Source organism: Diabrotica virgifera, chromosome 6, assembly GCF_917563875.1.
Source record: "Diabrotica virgifera virgifera chromosome 6, PGI_DIABVI_V3a".
NCBI classification, from domain to species: domain Eukaryota; kingdom Metazoa; phylum Arthropoda; class Insecta; order Coleoptera; family Chrysomelidae; genus Diabrotica; species Diabrotica virgifera.
In genome coordinates, this window is record NC_065448.1 from 22,997,844 (window position 1) to 23,006,606 (window position 8,763).

Here is an 8,763-nt window from a genome sequence, read left to right on the forward strand (position 1 = left end):
TTTTTTAGTTAAAAATGGCTTTGGCAGGGCCAATTACATTCAAATTTAATTGTTCCTAAAAATAAATAATCACGCTATCTATGAGAGAGTAGACATGCTACTTTGCATTGGGGAATATTTTTAAAATTGTCTCTTAGCTTCTAAAGTTTACGCTTAAAAGTATCCTGATAGAAGACACACAAAAAGGACGTTTTTAAGAGATTTCTCGATAGATTCTGTGCTAATGGTAATGTTGCATAGATACGAAAAGTTAAATAAAAATAAACCATTTATTTTTGATGACGTTAACGAACTTGATGTACTGCTTTCTGTTACGGAAAACCCAAATACTAGTACGAGAAAAATTTCGGGTCGATTGGAAATCAGTCAAACGAGTGTATGTACAATATATAAGAAAAACCACTATCATCCGTATAAAACTCAACTACAACAGCATTAGACAGAACAGGAACGTTTAACTTTTCGTTTATAGACTTTAGAATTTGGAGAAGATCCTGATTTTTTAAGAATGTATTGTGTACAGACGAATCTACCTACTTTTCATAATAATCGTCTAGTTAATAGACATAGCTTTCACTTTATTATGATACAGGAAACAAACATTTTACTGTTGATCGCCAACACCGATGAAGTGTTAATGTTTGGGGCAGTATTCTGTGCGAGTACGTTATAGACCCATATTTTGTTGACGAAAATCTGAATGGAGCAACTTTTTTAAATTTCTTAAAACAAGTTTTTTGGATCCTTCTTAAAACCTTCCACTTAGCGTGCGAACAAACATGTGGCTCCAATTGGACGGAGCTGCTGCTTATTTCTGACGTTATGTTAAGAACAACCTCAACATGAAGTTTAGAAATAAATGGATAGATAGATTCGGTCCATATATTTGGCCACCTAGGTCACCAGGATTGACCAAGATGATTTTTTTTTTAAATGGGGTTATATTAAAAATATTGTAAATGCTACACTTCCTACCCTACTACCTCAGATGATATTTTTATGAAATTAAGAATTTCGAACGTTTTTGCTTCTATAGCACCATCTATGTAAATAATGTAAACAAATCATTTAAAATCGCTTGTTGTATAAACATTTTGAATGTGTACCTATTACATAAGTGATTAATATCCATGGTGTTCTGTAACTGTAAATTTTGAACACCCTGTAAATAAATGTGTAATAATCAATCATGGGATGCATTAATTATAAGATTATTACCAGACCGTATTGTCATAAAATGACAATGTCATACAATGACATTAATTAACTTCATCGTTTGTTTTAAAATCGATTTACAGATAAAGAATTTAAATAAAAACTGGGCAAATTTTAATGAACTCTTCTACTACAAAAAGAGCAGCTCAGTTATGGGCTGCCTTAAATTCCTTTACGTTTGTTATTTGTCTAGTTGTGGCAAGTAAATATTCAAATATTTTAGAGCCCATTGCAAATACGCTACAAGGTATTTCAATTAATTTTGTAGATGTTCATCACCACATAAATTTAATTACCAGGACTTGTGAAAAACAGCGCTCAGAGGTTGATTCAAATTTTGCAGATATTTTTTCCTATGCATTATCTATCTGTGAGACCCTCAACATAGAAGTGGGAAAACCACGAATTTGCGGTCGACAAATTCATAGATCTAACTATGAATCTGATTCAGCAGAAGATTATTTTAGAAAATCTATATTTATACCATATTTAGATCATCTGATTCTTGCCTTAAAAACAAGATTTTCTAAAGAACATGAAGTCGCCTTCTCTTTGTTTAATATTTTACCAAAAAATATAAAATCTTTAGATGTTAAATCTTTCGCAATTAAGGTAGGAAATCTATACAACATTGAGAATTTGGAAAGCGAATTAAATATTTGGAGAGAGTATTTATCTCAATCTCAAATAGCTGAGAACATAACCATTGAAGATCTTATTCAGTACTGTAAATTTTTTCCTGCTATCAAAGATAGCTGCATTCTTCTACTTACTTTGCCGTGTACTACCTGCACAATTGAACGGAGTTTTAGCACCTTACGCAGGATTAAAACGTGGATAAGAGCTACAATGGGACAAGATAGACTTGTTGGGCTAGCATTGTTGAGTATCCATCGAAATCGTCTATTAAATATTTCCAATTTTTCCACTAAAATACTAGACGAATTTTGTCAAAATAACAGAAGACTGGTTTTTAGTTAAGAATAAAATTGCATGCTATTTTGTATTACTTTTAGGTATTACTTTTATTACCTTTTAGCATTAATAACATTTATTATAATATTTTGTTTTGTATTTTTTAAGAGTTGCTTTCGTGGTTTTGTTATTTGTTCCTAAAAGAAGTTGCAATATTTTGTTTTCTTAACGTTTTAAAAATATAAGTATTACATACAACAGTTTTTTATTTTGCCCCCCCTGAAAAAAAATCCTGCGGGCGCCCATGGTCGCAGGTTGCTTGAATGAAACAATATGGAGAAATAAAAACATCGGAAAAGAAGTGAAAGGCAGAATTTACAAAACAGTCATTAGACCAATAATGACATACTCGGCTGAAACAGGACCTGATACAGAAAGGACAAAAAGAATGCTAGAAACAGCAGAGATGAAAATAATGCGAAAAATTGATGGTAAGACACTGTAGGATAAAGCTAGAAGTGCAGATATACGACGGAGATGCAAGGTGGACAATATTAATAACTGGGTGAAAAACAGAAGAGTAGAATGGAACGACCACATAAGCCGAATGACAACAAATAGAGTAGTAAGGACGGCGAGAGACGGTTCTCCAATAGGAAGACGATCAGTGGGAAGACCACGAAAAAGATGGAATGACAACTTACTGAAGGCACATTGAAAAACAGACAGAGTCATGTCTATATAAAAAGAAGAAGAATAACTATCAGAAAGATATAGGAAAACCACTAACAATAGTCAAATATTGTAATGCCCTATTTATATTCATTGCATACAGTGACGCCTTTTTTATAGTTAGACAATTTTAGTGATATCGGAACATCAATTCAGATTCTGCGATACTGTATTAGGTAAGCGACAAAAATGCCCCACCTATTACACTTATGGATAAAAAATACATTAATAGTTATTTATGTACCAAGTCAGTAAAGTTACTCTTTATCGAACGAGTCTGATATTATGAACAGGCGAATAACAGACGAGTTCGATAAAGAGTCTTTACTGACGTGGTGCATACAAAATTTTATCGCCAATCATAAAAAACATTAACACTTAGTTAACACTTACTTAATTACATCCTAATGAAAAAAGAGTGTGTGTACTTGGTACGCACGTAAGATGTTATACTTCTATTATTATAATTTCAACGAAATAAATATATTTTTTTATATACATATATAAACAGTTTAATCGTATTTTTATTTAAATATTAAACCAATTTTAACACTTAAAATAAAATACCAAAAATTAAAAATACCGTTAATAGTTACGTTATTGTTTATGAAGTGTAGCCTTCTGCAGCGCATGTGCTTTTCCCTTGATGAATAGTAGAAAATCTAAATAAATATATTTGCTAACAAATTATCATTAATATCTGTCACCGTCCTATACAGGGTGAGGCAGATAAAGGGCCTATTAGAAATATATCGAGAACTAAACGTAAGAAAATCATGAAAATTGTTATACAGAGATTTTGTGGTGTGAGCTATTTAATGAAAATATTTTGGTTTCTTTGCTACTTCCGGTTATACCGGAAGTTGATTGTAACTTCGTTTTTTTTAAATGGGACACCCTGTATATTTTTACATTTTTGGATTCTCCTCGATTTCTTCTTTCTTTAAATATAAGGTTTTGTAATATTATACAGGTAAGGTTAAAAGATAATTACGTTTTCTTATTAATTTCGTAGCAATATTCACACCCTGTAGGCTTGTAGTAGTTTGACATAATAAACTCTATTTATCTTCAAATGATTTTTAATATAGTCTTCTATTGTTAACAATTATTAGTATAGCTAAATTTTTCGTTTTAGTGTACAGGGTTGGTCGAAACACGGAATGAGTATTTTCTGAGTTTTTGAAGTTATACTTCTTTACCGGCGATAGAGGGTAAATTTTTATATGGGAAAACCTAGCGACCGGGCGCATGCGCATTATAACTTTGTTCTGATTGGATGTTCAAATGACATGTCAAAAATTATTCAATATGGCGGCTGTGACACAGCTGTAGTTAGATTATTTATGGTTGTTGCGTTTTAAAATTTGTATGAAAAGAAACAACAAACAAAAGTTAGTTAATAGTTATACTGCCTTTTTAAATAGTTTTCATATACCTATATTTTTGGACTTTTGGACTATTTTGGACAAGAAAAACTCATTCTAATTTGGTAAGTAGTTTTTATTATAATCATATATCGTATAATTGTAATTATACATTTGGATTAGGTTGAAATACATACATTTATTTTCTCAAGAATGCGGATTTTAGAGAGAAATCCCAAATTAGGTTCGATTTTTGTTTTTAAATTATGATTTTTTGGCGTAGATTTATTTATCTAGTAGGTATGTAATGCTTTGATTTACATACTTAATTTGATTATCAACAAAAGTTCTACCAATCTTCATCTAATATATTGTTTTCTTACTGTTTTGTTATATTTTTATAATTTTTTCCACAAAAAACTACATAATTTAATTTTCAAAACTGTCAAACAGTAAAACGTTCAGTTACAGTATTTTTCCACATGATAAATAATGTGGGATTGGACGAGTGAGTCTACGCTTCGGTTACGAGTCAAAGCGGCACGAAATTCAAGGGTTCAATTCGCAATGCAAGTTTTATTTTTTTATTTTTTTATGCATGTTATGATTGTAAGTATATTTGTTATATAATTTTTTTTTCAGAAAATGCGTATTTAAAATTTTTGCCAACAATTATTATCGTTCAGAAATCATTTTTTCTTTGTGGCATTTTTCAATGTGTTTGTGTGCGTTTTATTCTTTTATTTTTTTAAATTTTTGGTATTGTCTTAAAAATCACATAATATGTAGTAGAAGTATAACTTCTTACGTGCGTACAAAGTACACACACATTCTTGTTTTAAATGGAACACCCTGTATTTTAGTATTGTAATGAAATGATATTTCATAGTGCTTTTTTATTTTATAAGTATTCCCTATACCTAACTGCTTTAGTTTGTGAGTTATTGGTGATTCAAGCAAAACATTAATTGCAACACAAAATATGTGAAATTGTATTAGGTTGGCCGTGAAAATATTCAATCACAAATAATTTTTTGGAAATAAATACATATTAATCTAGACTGATACTTAAAATTGCCAATAATGGTTGAACTGTCAAAATACCATCGAAGTTAAGATTGTTGGTGCGATTAAAAATTAAGCACAAATTAAAGCAGTTAGGTATAGGGAATGCTTAAGAAATAAAAAAGTACCATGAAATATCATTTCATTACAATACTAAAATATAGGGTGTTCCATTTAAGAAAACTCAGAAAATATTCATTCCGAGTTTAGACCCACCCTGTATACTAAAATTAAAAATTTAGCTATACTAATAATTGCTAACAATAGTAGACTATATTGAAAATCATTTGAACATAAATAGAGTTTACTATGTCAAACTACTACAATCCTACAGGGTGTGAATATCGCTACGAAATTAATAAGAAAACGTAATTATCTTTTAACCTACCCTGTATAATGTTACAAAACATTATATTTTAAGAAAGAAGAAATCGAGGAGAATCCAAAAATGTCAAAATATACAGGATGTTCCATTTAAAAAAACGAAGGTATAAGCAACTTCCGGTATAACCGGAAGTACCAAGTAGATGAAAATATTTTCATTAAATAGATCAGTCTTCAAAACCCCATTATTCCAATTTTCATAATTCAGTTACCTTTAGTTCTTGAGATATTTCTAATAGGCCCTTTATCTGCCTCACCCTATATATAATCGAATTAACAAAAACACCATTTCATAATATATTTACATTAATACAAAACTTAAAAGATTTAAGAATTTTATTAATTTTAAACGAAATAAAAATTTCGTATGACAGTAATGACGATGACAGAATGCTTTTGCACGATGGCCGATTTCGATGTTTAATCGATAGTTGTTCAAGTAATCAATATTGAATAAGTACCTACCTCTGTAATTACTAAATCTGTAAAGTTTCGATTTATGTTTTATGAATATACATAATTGCAAAATACTACAGAATTTCACTTTCTGACATAAATTTAATTAAAAATAACGTAAACTTTGTACAATATTTTTAATAATTAAAGTAAATAAATTTTAAGTTCACTCAAATAAATAATCGATTACTGCCATCTGCCGCTTACATTCAATCTCAGTTAATTTGATTAATCGCGGCAGGTAAAGTCAAATTCTTCTTTCAGTACAATAAAGTGTTACTTTACTGCCGCAAATGGCGTCAAATGAGTACAATAATGAATGACTTTAGTGACGGTTGGCGATAAAAGAAATTTTTCTCCTTTTTAAGGTAATTTTTCGTCCGAAGGTTTGCGATCTAAAGGTGGGAAACAATCCATATAATGTAAATGTATAGGTTAACATCGCCAAATTTCCCAGCTCGACTAGTTTCATTTCTTTTTATTTCATAACTTAATACTTTTCCATCTTTTGTACTATTTTGTCGGTTATTAACGCGCTCATCACTGTATACTTTAGTTCGAGTTTTGTTTAAAATAATTGTACTTAGTTAATTGTATGATTAGGTATGTTTTATAAAAATGATCTAGGTCATAACGGCCTGTTCTGCTAATAAATAAAATCGAAATAAACTCCTCCGCTAATAGGAGTTAATATGTTTAAAAAACTAAGACTACTTGATATTATGAAAATAAATTTAAAATTAATGTTATTTTACACTCAAACATTTTATAGTGTACCCGTATTTTTAAATAAGTTTTCAGGTGCAAACACTGCTTTTTTCTACTTTTTATCAAATTTTTTACAGCAAATATTAAGTACAATACATTTTATTTAAAAAGTGCATATTTCCGTAAATATTGGTAGTGCATAGTATATAAAGCTTACTTGTATCGTTACTATTGTTCCGTGTATTCACAGCACACACCACAACGGCTAAAGTGTGACTAAATGTACTGCAATGTTTATAATAAAAAGCTAACTTTCTCCTAACCTACTTTTCGCCACCGAAGAAATTCTGCATTCGCTGATGAGTAAGGCAGTGCGCTGGCTTCACGCTATTCTTCAGTTTCTTCACTTCTTGCCTTGCTCACTCGTTCGGTAGAAAGTGTATTGCTTAAATCCTGTTTTGTTTCCAAATTTTTCAGCAATACCTTTGATGCTCCGGTAAATTTTGCACGCGACCAGTGACTTAGAAACAAGCGGGCGTTCGGGGTTAACTATTTATATTTTTTTATAATTATTCTTCTTCTTCATGTACCTTGTCCGTTGCAGACGTTGGCTATAATCATAGCAATTTTAAGTTTGTTTGCGGCATTTCTAAATAACTCGATCGCTGTTAGTCCATACCATTGGCGTAAGTTTTTGAAGCCATGGGTGTCTTCTTCTTCCGGGTCTACGTTTGCTCCCGATTTTAAAAAGAGATTTGTTTTTGTTTTGCTTTTCGGCGCAATGCCTCTATGTTGGTGGTATGGGCCGTCAAGGATATTTTGAGGATACGTCGGTACAAACACATTTCGAATGTCTCTAGCTTTTTCATTAGTATTTTCGTTATTATCCAGGCCTCTGCCCCAAACAGCAAGACTGGAAATACATGGCATTTTAGCAGTAGTATTTTTAGTGGGAGAGATATGTCCCAATGGGTGAATATATTTCTCGTGTTGTTAAACTTTGCTTCGGCCTTTTTAACTCTATATCGTATTTCTGTTGTTTGATCCCATTTAGAGTTGACGACTGTTCCAGTATGACCTTCCTTGTCTTTCAGTTTCATAATTTACTCTTTACCATCACCCATCACAAATCGTTCTTCTTAGTATCTTCAGATTTCTATATTTCTCAATCACCTTTGAATTTTCTCAGATTATACTACCTCTGATCTTTAAAATCTTCACAAAACGTTTAGAACAAAAGTTAGTTCTCTTGCCTAAGGAGCAAGCTGGTTTGAGGTGAGGCTATGAAACAAATTTCATCCTACAAGCACTAAAAACCAGATTTTTAGCTAAATTTACTTTTCTTCTTTTTCATGTGCCGTGCTCCATTATCGAGCGTTTTCTATCAAATAGGCTATAGTAATTTTGTTGACGGGAGCTCGAAAAAGGGATGCAGAGGATCTGTTAAACCATTCTCTCAGGTTTTTAAGAGGTCTCCGAGGTACCTGGTGCCCACTGTGCTCATTGGAACGAGAAACTGAAAAATACGTGCTTAATATTTTTCAAAAATATATCGAATGACACTAAACACGACCCCCTACTCCAACCCCTGGAAGTGGGATGGGGGTAACTTCAAAATCTTAAGTGGAAACCCCCATTTGTTATTGCAGATTTGGACTGCTTACGTAAAAATAAGCAACTTTTATTCAAGACTTTTTTTGCATTATGCATTGATGGTGCTATAATCGGAAAAACGATTTATCGTGATACCATAGGTAATGTTGTTCTGAAGCTATTTTCTTGTGGCATTTTTATAATGAACTATTTTAAATGGGAAATAAGCCACAATTTTACCAAAAAAAATGAATTTATTAACAAAAAGACTAAGTTTTCACTCTAATGGCATATAAAACAACATAAAGCTATTCTACACCCCACCAGA

The 8,763-nt window shown here is 31.3% G+C and overlaps 1 protein-coding gene across 1 annotated transcript in view; it reads right to left on the reverse strand.

Moving 5' to 3' along the window:
• Positions 1 to 7,217, reverse strand: part of LOC114331420 (clavesin-2) — a 67,944-nt gene extending 60,727 nt beyond the window's left edge. The window contains exon 1 of the mRNA XM_028281006.2: positions 7,060 to 7,217. The gene's annotated coding sequence lies outside the window, so the exon portion shown is untranslated. The remainder of the gene's footprint in view (positions 1 to 7,059) is intronic.
• Between the last annotated feature and the right edge of the window lie 1,546 nt (positions 7,218 to 8,763).